A 12938-nucleotide genomic window follows, 5' to 3' on the forward strand; every position below is an offset into this window, starting at 1 on the left:
CTTTGTTTGTGTGGAGCAGTAGTGAACAGCACCCGGCTGCAGCCTCACTGGGAATGCTGTTAGATCCCTGCAGGCCGGTAGATCCCGGGTCAGGTTGCCTAAGGAGATTTAAAACTTCCATAAGCTCATTTGGTCATGCCCCTTTTGGGTGGGATTCTGATTCTGGTGCTTTGAGAAACTAGGGTATATCCCACAAGACATAAAAACTGTCAGGAAGCCTGCAGGAGACCTCTCCGGGATCTACCGACTGCGTTGCACGCCGGTAGATCAAGCCAACTGTTCCAAGGAACAATCTCTAATACAGTCAATGAACTTTCCCTCAAGGCTACCTTTGCCAATTTGATTCATCCAGCCTATGTGTATATTAAAATCACCCATGATTATTGCTGTACCTTTCTTACAAGTCCCCAGTATTTCCTGGTTTATTCTGGGCTCCATTGCGTAACTACTGTTTGGGGACCTACAGATTACTCCTGCCAGGGACCTCTTCCTTTTGCTGTTTCTTATTTCTACCCAGATTGATTCAACATCTTGATCTCTAGGGCTTATGTCATTTCTCATTACAGCATTGATCCCTTTCCTCACCAGCAGGGCTACACCACCTCCTTTTGCTTACAGCCTATCTGTCTGAAATACTGCGTACCCTTGGATATTCAATTCCCAGACCTGGTCTCCCTGTAACCATGTTTCAGTAATCGACCCCAAATAATACCCTTTTGTCTCAATTTGCATTTGTTCCGAAGGCTTTGTGCATTCAGATACAAATCTTTCAACCTTGTTCTATTGTCAAATGTCCCTACTTCTTTATAATTCCTTGGCGCATAAAGGCATTCATCTATTCTGCCCCTCACCGTTGTTTTCTGGAAATTATCTGCCACATCGTTATCCTACACTCCTACTTCCTCCTTTAATTTGGGTTTTCTGATGTTCCCTGCAACTGAAAGAGCCCCCCCCCCCCCCCCCCCCCCCCCCCCGGCCACCCCACCCAACACACAGACCATTCGGTAGGACTCTGGTCTCAGCATGATTCAGATGAAGATCGTCCCATCAGGACAGATCCCCTCTTCCCCAGGACTGGTTCCTATGCACCATGAATTCAAACCCATTTCTCCCACATCAATCTTTAAGCCACATATTTACCTCCCAAATCTTATTTACCCTGTACCAATTAGCTGGTGGCTCAGATAGTAATCCAGGGATTATCACCTTTTTTGTTCTGCTTTTCAATTTAGCCTTTAGCTGTTCGTACTCCCTTAGCAGAACATTAGTCCTTTTTCTACTGATGTTGTTGGTACCCACCTGGACCACGACAACTGGATATTGACCTTCCCATCCCAAGTTCCTCTGCAGCTCAAATGAGATATTCCAAACTCTCGCACCAGAAAGGCAGCACAACCTCACTGGACACCGGTGCAGTGGTCAGTTTACTCACCCTTAAACTGTTGGACAAGGAAAAGGGTGAGGCTCTACTTAGCTCATTTGCACCAACACTCTCCTGTCCCTGACCACTGGGCGAATTCAAGGTAGTTAGTCTAAGGGGTGTGACTGCCTCCTGAAACAGTATCCAGGTACATCTCCCACTCACTGTGTCGCAGCGTCCGAAGATCGGACTCCATCGTATCAATTTTGATCCTGAGTTCCTCAAGCAACAAACATTTACTACAGATGTGGTCACTGGGAACCACAATGGGGTTGACCAGCTCTCACATCATGCAGGAACAACACATTTTCCCGTTAAGCCTTGAATCTGCTTTCTCTTCCTATTTTGCATTGTTACTCTGAAAGACTAAACATTGACAGCTGTAGTAGAAGACAAATCGATTACAGACAAACCTAGTGCTGGGTTAGCCTCAACAGTAATCTGAAATGGAGGAAGATTTGATTTGATTTATTGTCACATGTACCGAAGTACAGTGAAAGTATTTTTCTGCGGCCAAGGGAACGTACATTGTACACACATCGTAGACAAAGAAGAATAATCAACAGAGTAGATTGACAAATGGTACATTGACAAACAGTGATTGGTTACAGTGGCAAACAAAGCAAATACATGAGCAAGAGCAGCATAGGGCGTCGTGAATAGTGTTCTTACAGGGAACAGATCAGTCCGAGGGAGAGTCGTTGAGGAGTCTAGTAGCTGTGGTGAAGAAGCTGTTCCTATGTCTGGATGCGCAGGTCATCAGACTTCTGTACCTTCTGAAGTTGATGATCAGTTCTTGACTTTACTGTACAGATGATTGTCCTTTCTTTGGTAGGTTAATATATTAATTCAGCTAAAATTATTTTATGAAAATATTATATTGGAGAATTTCATAAAACCAAATAAGGAATGGACCACTTCCAAACAATAAACTTTCACATACCACTATATTAGGTACAATCTTGGGATGCCAGTAAATAAATAAGGACACTGTTGCTTTGTAAACAACATATCAGACCATTTGTACATGGCAACATTGTTGGTTGAGAGGATGATTGTGGACCAGGATTTTAAGAAAACCTCCTTCCCCTTTTCACAAGATCAGAGAGGTACTTTACATCTAAGAACAAAGTGACATGATCCCAGTGTGATGTGCAATTCAAAAGGCGGCATCTCTGAGTTATATAAAAGCAAAAATGCTGGAAACCTGAATTACAGATGAAGTGCTAGAAATACTCAGCAGTTCGGGAAGCATCTGAGGAGCGAGGAGCATTTCACATTTTGAGTTGAATATGACGCTTCTTATTCTGAAGAATAGTCATATTTGACTTTATATATTAACTTTGCGTCTCTGACAGTGCAGCACTTGCTCAGAATAGCACTGAAATGTTATTCTCTGCATTCAGGTTCGGACCCACAGGGCGAGATTCTCCCAAAACGGGCGAAATCGTAAAGCTGCCGTAAAACCCGGGCGGGTTTTACGGCAGCGCGCCCCTTCCTGACAGGGGACCAATTCTGGTCCCCGGTCGGGGCTAGCAGCCCGACGCCGTAGGCTCCGGCAAGACGGGCTTAACGAAAATCGTTAAGCCCGCTTGACGGAGTTAGCGCCGGCTGACGCGTCATATGACGTCAGCCGCGCATGCGCAGTTTGGAAGACTCCAACCCGCGCATGCGCGGGTGACGTCATCGCGTTTTTGCGCGAAACCCGCGCATGCGCGGGCCGGGTTGCCCCTCAGCCACCCCGCGAATGGATACTGCGGGGCGGCGGAAGGACAAGTAGTGCGCGGGCATCAGGCCCGCTGCCCGCGATCGGTGCCCACCGATCGCGGGCCCATGGCACCCTTGGCACGGCCGTGATACGGCCGTGCCAATCGGTGCCATGGTTATTAATAGCGAGTTTGTGACGCCGGTTTTACGAACGGCAAGACCAGGTGTGTTTGCCGTTCGTAAAAACGGCAGAAAGGGCTGGGACTTCGGCCCATCTAACAGCTGAGAATCGCTGCCGGCCGTAAAAAAACGGCGGCAGCGATTCGGGTCGGGACTTCGGCGGGGGGGGGCGGAGAATAGCGGGAGGGTGGCAAAAATGTCGGGAAGGCCCTCCCGCTATTCTCCCACCCGTCGTGGGGGGCGGAGAATTTCGCCCACAATGTTTTGTCTTGGGTATGAATTGAGTGTCATTTGTATCATTTTTTTTTGTTTTTTTAGGTATTTAGAGTACCCAATTATTTTTATTTTCCTAATTAAGGGGCAATTTAGTGTGGCCAATAACCTGCACATCTTTGGATTGTGGGGGTGAAACCCACGCAGACACAGGGAGAATATGCAAACTCCACGTGTCATTTGTATCGTAAATATTCAATTCTTAAAAAAAAACACTTTTAAACACCATATTTTCCTAATTTTCACCATACAAAGAGAAACAGAAACAAAACAATCCGAACAATATAGAAAAGAGAACAGTCCTCCCCAGCCCACACCCCTCCCTCCCGGCAACATTCAACGGCAACCAACTCCTGAAAGTGCGTGATAAACGAACCCCAAGAATTGTAGAATCCCTCCTACTTACCCCTCAGATCAAACTTCACCTTCTCCAGCAGCATTCCCCCGCCCCCCCCCCCCCCACGCCAAGGCACAGGATGGAGAAGCTGACCTCCACCCTAGTAGGATCCACCTACAAGTGATCAGCGCGGCAAAGGCTAAAACGTCTGTTCCTGCATCTGCCTGCAACTCGGGCCGCTCTGACATCCCGGAAATGGCTTCTAGGGGTCTGGACTCCTCATCCATGTGCAAGACACCCGAGATTGTGCTTAATACCTCTCGCCAAAATCTTTCCAGCTTCGGGGCAGGACCAAAACATATGAGCGTGTTTGCGGGGCTCCTCCCACATCACTCACAAACATCCTCCGCCCCCTCAAACAGCCGGCTCATCCTCGATTTTTTGAGATGTGCCCTATGCACTATTTTCAATGATATCAGCCCCAGCCTTGTGCACGAGGTTGAGAAATTTACCCTCCACAGCACCTCACATCTCAATCCTTCTTCCACCCCCCCCCCCAGTTTATCTTCCCACTTCGTCTTAATCCCCTCCATAGATTTCTCCAGAATCCTCCCATAGATCACCAAAATAAACCCCCTCACCAGCCCTCCCACTGACAGCACCACCTCCAGCAACGAGGAGTTATCGGGAATGTCAGGAAAACCTACCTTGCAAAATCTCGAACCTGCAGGTACCTTCCCTCTGCGCCAACCCAACTTCTCCCTCAACTCGCAAATCTTCCCCTACGAAACAGATCCTTCATTTACTTGATTCCCCCTCTTGTCCCATCTCTGAAACCTCACATCCACGCTCCCCGGCTCAAACCATTGATTCTCCCTAATTGGCATCCACTCTGACCTGGCCCCCAAATTAAAATATTGCCTAAACTCCTCCAGATCTTCAAAGTGGCCACCACAACCGGACTCACCAAATTTTAACCGGTGTCGTTGGGAGTTGCCAGCTCCTGCAACCCCGACTCCCTACCCGAGCCTTCCTCCATCTTATCCCATCGGGCCTTCCCCTCCTTGTTCTAGCCCTGCACTTTCTCCACATTCGCCACCCAATAGTAGTACAGTAAGTTTGGGAGCCTAGCCCCCTGCTTGTCGCCCTCTCTGAAAGACAACTCTCCTAATCCTGGCCACCTTTCCCTCCAAATAAACAAGAGATCGTTTGTCCACCCTCTTGAAGAAGGATTTTGGTTAAAAAAAACTGGTAGGCCCTGGAGTAGGATCGAAAATCGCGGTAACAAATTCATTTTACCTGCCTGCACCCGGTCCACCAATGATGGAGGAAGATTGTCCCACCTTGACAGATCAGCCTTCACCTGCCCAACCAGACTAGTAACATTATACTTTCAGAGCCACCCCCAGTCCTGAGCCACCTGCACCCCCAAATACTGTAGTGATCTCTGTATGTAGTAATACATGATCAGACTATGTTAAGCAAGTGCAGGCAATTTTACATTTGATGACCACACCATCAGGACCTATAAAAAGATTTCCCCGCTCTTTCCTGGAGGAGTGTGTCAGGAGTGCAGAGAGTACAGAAGAGAGGCAGCTAGAGAGAAGAAGTTAATTGATATCAGTATAAAGCATTATCTTATCTAATAGTTTAATCTACAGTTATTGTTTGTTTACCAGTTCATTATTAAGTAAAAAGAATTCACGAGATTATTTTATATTACTCGTTAAATTACTTTATCATCACCGGAAGACTACATCTATATTTCAACAACTCGGCTAGACAAAAAGAGTAATATATATATATTACAATATCGTAATATAACAAGTTACCAGGTCAGAATAAGCTTTATGAAAGACAAGTAGGTAAATTCAAACAAAGATGATAAAGTTCCAATACCAACTTTTCGATTGGTGAAGTCATCGCAGAAACGGAATCCTCGACAACAAATCGATTTTCGATGGACCAGGTGTAGGCTCCCAGATATCTGGGGCGGGATTCTCCAACCCCCCGCCGAGATTCGGCGGGCGCGGGAATCGTTCCGCGCCTGTCGGTGGCCCCCCTGGCGGTTCTCCGGCCCGCGATGGGCCATCACGCCGCTGTTATGCCGGTCCCGCCGGTGTGAATCAAACCACCTACCTTACCGGCGGGACCAGGCAGCGCGGGGGGGCTCCGGGGTCCTGGGGAGGGGGGGGGGGGGTGCCCCCACGGTGGCCTGGCCCGCGATCAGGGCCCACCGATCGGCGGGCGGGCCTGTGCCATGGATGCACTCTTTTCCTACCGTGTTTGCCATAGTCTTCACGATGACTCCCCTCCCTGCGCATGTGTGGGGATGACATCAGCAGCCACTGACGCTCCGGCGAATGCGCGGTCTTCTCCCGGCTGGCGAAGTCCCTTCGGCCCTGGCTGGCGTGGCGCCAAAGGCCGTTCCCGCCGGCCGGCGGGGCGCCAACCACTCCGGCGCGGGCCTAGCCCCTCAAGGTTAGGGCTTGGCCCCTAAAGGTACGAAGACTTCCCGCCCTGCCGGGTAGGGGAGAATCCCGCCCTTGAAAACAACCAGTAAGCTTAATCTTAATTGGCGACTGATCAAGCAACAAATCCAGCTTTATCTGGAAGCTAGTAATTTGAACACTGCTTCAGCAGCTAGATAAAACTATTTGCTTCTTTCCATAGCAGGACAGCAAGCAATTGAAATCTACAATTCATTTATTTTTGCTGCAGGCAAACATAAATCTAAATTTGAACATATAATCGCTAAATTCGATGAATGCAAACAAACAAAAATTGGAGCGATTTAGATTTCATCTGCCAGTGCAAAAGATTGGAGAATCTGTTAATAACTTCATAACTGATCTAAAACAACTGGCTCAGACCTGTAATTATGCTGATCTGCATGTGAGAGATCAAATCGTCTATGGTATAACAGATGAATCTTTGAGAAGCCTTCTTATGTCAAAATGATCTTACATTAAAAATTGCTATTTATCCAAAAGAAAAAGGCGCGAAAGTCTACCATGAGGCTGAGAAAATAGAAATGGTGTCACCGGCAGCACAGAAGCAAGTTCGAGACAGCAGCTATCTTGCGCACACATTTTCCAACTTGGGACATGCACACTTTGCACAGAAATGCGAGACTTCGCAAAAGAGGTCTGCGCATGCACGAACGTCACTGATGCGTCACGGCGACAACGTGATGACGTGTCACAGATGTGGCAATGCCCATTTAAAGGGAAACTGCCCAGCTTTTGGAAAACGCTGTTTGAGATGTTCAAAGATGAATCATTATACTTCTCAGTGCCAGTCTTCAGCAAATTATCTCACCCATGCACCAAAAAAATATTATAACGTAAGGACTGTGAAAAAAGAAGACAAAGTTAATTTACCGCAAGATTTTTCCCAAGGTGATGAAATTTTCTCATTGGAAAATACCTTCGCGGTGGGAGTGATTGAAGCATCAACGAAGACAGATCTTCAAGCAACAAAGACGGAACATCAAGCAACAAAGAAAGCTTTTCAGGCAACTAAGAAAACTCTTCAAGCAACAAAAAATCAACAAGTCAACATCCTTAGTAATGAGTGGATGACAACAGTATGTATCAACAACAGCCCAATAACATTTAAGTTAGATCCAGGCTTCAGCAAATCTACTCAACTCCAAGGACTGGTCTACTGTCACAGGTGACTACGACATAGTACCTGCGGAATATTCACTGAAAGATTACAATGCAAATCCAATCAATTTGCATGGCTCGTGTTATCTAAATGCCTGCAACAGGGACATTCACAAAAAGCTAAGATTTGAAATAGTGGATGATCACCGATCTTTGCTATTGGGTGCTCAGACATATAAAGATTTACAGCTGATTCAGAGATCTTCCTGAATACTTCTGAGACATCTACAATAGAAGGTGATATCCAACAATCATTGAAAGAATACCCTGATGCTTTACATGGCATGGGCACATTGCCATACCAATATAAAATTCTTCTTAAAAAAGATGCCAAGCCAATAATACATCCACCGAGACGGGTACCAGCACCTCTCAGAGAAAGATTGAAAGCTGAACTCGCGAGACTGCAATCTCAAGGAATAATACCAAAAATGACACAACCAACAGATTGGGTGAGCTCTCTAGTCTGTATGAAAAAAACATCTGGTGAAATAAGGATATGCATGGATCCTAAAGACCCCAACAGAAACATTCGGCGAGAGCATTATCCAATACCTAAAAGAGAGGAAATCACTGCAGAAATGGCCAATGCCAAAATATTCACCAAATTAAATGCCTCGCAAGGATTTTGGCAGATGCAGCTTGATGACTGCAGCAAGCTCCTCTCACATTCAACAACCTTTTGGGAGGTATTGTTTCAATACCTTTGGGATTATTTCTGCACCAGAAATATTTCATTGCAGAATGGAGCAAATGACAAAGAGAAGGTATTTATGTCAATGACAATCATCTGGTCCACCACAGAAGAAGAACACATGATACGACCAAGGAAAGTTTTCAAGAGAATACATAAGTATGTTTTGAAGCACAACCAAACAAAGTGTATGCTTGCCACCTCATCACTGAAATTTCTTGGTGACAACGTCACAGCACATGGTATTAAACCTGACGATGATAAAATTCCAGCCATTAAAACAATGCAGCAACCAAAAGACTGTCTTGCACTTTTTTGGGTTTATGAGTTTCCTAGGAAAATTTATATAAAATCTTTCAACCAGAACTACTGCATTACGTCAGCTCGTCAAGAAAAACACTGATTTTGAATGGACTCGGCGTCACAATGAAGAATGGTTAGATCTTAAACAACAGCTGATCCAGGCTCTAAGCTTGACATTTTTCAACCCGACTAACCACACGAAAATTTTGACCGATGCCAGCCAGAATGGCATAGGTGGCATTTTGTTTCAGCAAGACGACCACAACAACTGGGTTACCAACGCCTATGCATCCAGATCAATAACATCAACTGAGTGCAGGTACGCTCAGATTGAAAAAGAGTGTCTTGGACTTGTTACAGGAATTACAAAATTTCATAATTATGTGTACAGCTTATCAAAATTTACTGTGGAAACAGACCATCGTCCACTTGTTGATATTATCGATAAGAATCTTAATGATATGACACCTAGACTACAAAGGCTTATGATGAAATTACGCAGACATGATTTTAACCTCATCTATACTCCAGGTAAAGAGTTAATCATAGCAGACACTTTGTCAAGATCGATTGACACAGATATCACACCAACAGGATCAATCAATGATATTGATGTTCATCTACAACTGTTTAGAGAATTACTTCCTGCGTCCGATCACAAACTTCAACAGATACGTGATGAGACACAGAAGGATGCCACTTTGACCAGAGCAATCCATCACTTGCACAATGGATGGCCAAAAGGTCACTGTCCACAATACCAGAGGTTACAGTCTGAACTGATGATATTAGATGGTATTCTACTACGACATGACAATCGTCATTCCAGACAGCCTAAAGTCAGAAATACTAAACAAACTTCATGAAGGCCATCTCGGCATCGAGAAGTGCAAATGAAGAGTGAGGCAAGCTATATACTGGCCAGGTATTAATCAGGTTATCATAGACATTATCACGTCATGTTCTACTTGCTGAAAACACCAAAGTCAACAGTGTAAAGAAAAATTGCAACAGCATGCCATTACCATGTCACCATGGGTGTAAGTAGATATCGACCTTTATCATTCATATGGCACAGATTACATTTTAGTCATTGATTATTATCAAATTTTCTAGAACTCTTGAAACTGATTGATTTCACATCCACAGTTGGTATTAAAGCATGGAAAGACATCTTTGCGAGACATGGAATGCCGCAAACCACAATGTCTGATAATGGTCCGTGTTTTACCAGGTGGGAATGGACAGAATTGCAACGACATACAATTTCAGCCATATCATCTCAAGCCCTCATTTCCCACAGACTAACGGAAGGGTTGAAAAAGGTGTTCATATTATCAAACAATTATTAAGTAAAGCCAGAGACTCACAATCTGACTTCTACTTAGCTTTGTTAACTTACAGATCATCACCTTTGACCTCAGGATTATCTCCAGCACAAATGCTGTTTAATAGAAACATGAGGATAACATTACCTCAACTGCATATTACTGATCGTGATCACCATGATGTTGTACAGAAACTTCATCACCAACATCAAAAACAGAAACAGTATTATCAGAGATTATCATAGAATTTACAGTGCAGAAGGAGGCCATTTGGCCTATCGAGTCTGCACCGGCTCTTGGAAAGAGCACCCTACCCAAGGTCAACACCTCCACCCTATCCCCATAACCCAGTAACCCCACCCAACACTAAGGGCAATTTTGGACACTAAGGGCAATTTATCATGGCCAATCCACCTAACCTGCACATCTTTGGACTGGGGGAGGAAACCGGAGCACCCGGAGGAAACCCACGCACACACGTGGAGGATGTGCAGATTCCGCACAGACAGTGATCCAAGTTGGAATCGAACCTGGGACCCTGGAGCTGTGAAACAATTGTGCTATCCACAATGCTACCGTGCTGCCCACTAATGATCAACATGCCAAGAATATGAAACCTCTTGAAGTAGATGATACTGTTCGCATCAGACTTCCTGAAGGAGGTTGTTCAGACACTGCTCGAGTTCTCAGATAGGTATCACCTAGATCATATCTGGTTAAAAACATCAGATGATGTACTAATCAGAAGAAATCATCATGATCTTCTACAAGTTAAGGTTCACATACCAGTTTTTCCTGATCTTGATTTACATCAATCTGTTTCAAGACATGTTGAACAACAACATTCTATTCCATCAGTGAGCAAGAACATTAAAACTTCTACCTCACCATTGAAATTAAGAAGATCTACCAGAAGTAGAAGAAAACCAAATAGGCCTTATCTATGAACATTAAAGTGATTCTAGTATTTGCTGTACTATGTAAATCACTGCATTTCTAATGTAACATTTTTGTGTACACAAGAAAATGTTCAAAGAAAAGGGGGGGATGCAGTGATCTCTGTATGTAATACATGATCAGACTATGTTAAGCAAGTACAGGCAATTGAACACTAGATGGCCACACTATCAGGACCTATAAAAAGGTTTCCCCGCTCTTTCCTAGAGGAGAGTGTGTCAGGAGTGCAGAAGAGAGTTAGCTAGAGAAAAGAAGTTAATTGATATCAGCATATAGCATTATTTTATTTAACAGTTTAATCAACAGTTATTGGTTTGTTTACTAGTTCAGTATTAAGTAAAAAGAATTCACGAGATTATTTTATATTCCTCATTAAATTATTTTATGATCACTGGAAGACTACATCTATATTTCAACAACTCGTCTAGACAAAAAGAGTAAGATATATATTACAATATTGTAATATAACAAGTATCTAAATTGGGTTGTCGCCAGACAAATTGGCAGCCTCCTCACCCCTACCTTTTCTCCCGCCTGGGAGTCCGTGAAATAAGCAATCTTGCCTAGATACGATTTATAATTCGAGAACATCCCAAATCTTTAAAGCAACTCCATTATATTCCCCACTGACGTGTTTGGTTCTGAAATGTACAATACCATATCATCGGCATATAAGGATACACTATGTTCCACACCCCCTCTCACTATCCTCATCGACAACCACGAGCTCCAAAGGCTCTATAGAAAGTGCAAACAACAGGGGGACATAGGCCACCACTGCCTCATACTCCGGTGTAGAGCAAAGTACCCTGAATTGCTATTATTAGTGCAAAGGCTCGCCATTGGCTCCTTATACAACAGCCGTACTCATGCTGCGAACCTCAGCCCAAATCCAAATCTTTCCAATACCGCCATCAAATAACCCCACTCTACCCACTCTAACAGGCCGAAGGGCCTGTTCTGTGCTGTACTGTTCTATGTTCTACCCGATCAAACAACTTTTCTGCATCCAGTGCCACCACCACCTCCATCTCCTTCAGCAACCTCCTCACATTTGAAAACAATGGCCTTCTTCACAAACCCCGTCTGATCCTTCACCTTCGGGAGAAATCCCTCCAACCTTACCGCCAGCATCTTTGCCAATATCTTGGCATCTACATTCAATAGGGATATGAGCCGATACGACCCACTCTCCACCAGGTCCTTATCCTTCTTTAGCAGCAGGGAATTCGAAGCCTGCCCCATCGTCTGTGGCAAGACACCTCTGCCAATCACATCCTCAAGCATTCCCACCATCAGCAGCGCCAGCTTATCCTTAAATTTCTTACAGAATTCAACTGCGAACCCGTCAAGTCCCACCGCCTTCCCAGCCTGCATCCTCCCAATCGCCTCCTTCACCTCCAGCTCCCCCACTGACACTTCACCTCCTGCTCCACCACTGGCCCCTATAAGCCTGTTCTATCCTCTTCACCCAACATTGGGTACACCAACCTGTCCAGGAACTCTCTCATCTCTCCCTCCTCCCCAGTGGCTTTGACCGACATAAATACCTTATTGATCTGCTTCGGGGCTTCCACCAGCTTCCCCATCTTATACCACACCTAAACTATCTCCTTCTCTGCCACCTTCCTCCGGAGCTGGCCGGCCAACATATGCCCTGTCTTCTCCCTGTGTTCATAGACCGCCCCCGTCACCCTTCTTAACTGGCTTTCCCTCGGGAAAACTGGTTGAACTTTGCCTGAAGCTTCTTCCTCTTGGCCAAGAGGGCCGGGTCCAGGTCCCCTGCGTTCCACCGATCCAGCTCCAGAATCTCTTCGATAAATCTTTGGCTCTCCTCCTTGTCCACCTTAGCCTAATGTAATCACCTCCCTCTTACTACTGCCTTCAGAGCCTCCCCCAGACCACAGACTGCGAAACTTCACCCCTGCAATTAAACTCCACATATTCCTCGATCAACTTCCAGACCTTATCACAAAACCTCCAGTCCCCTAATGACCCCATGTCCATTCTCCACCCTGGCCTCTCAGCCATTCCCTTCTCCAAAACCATATCCATCCAAGATGTGGAG

The sequence above is a fragment of the Scyliorhinus canicula genome, chromosome 9 (assembly GCF_902713615.1).
Source record: "Scyliorhinus canicula chromosome 9, sScyCan1.1, whole genome shotgun sequence".
Lineage (NCBI taxonomy): Eukaryota > Metazoa > Chordata > Chondrichthyes > Carcharhiniformes > Scyliorhinidae > Scyliorhinus > Scyliorhinus canicula.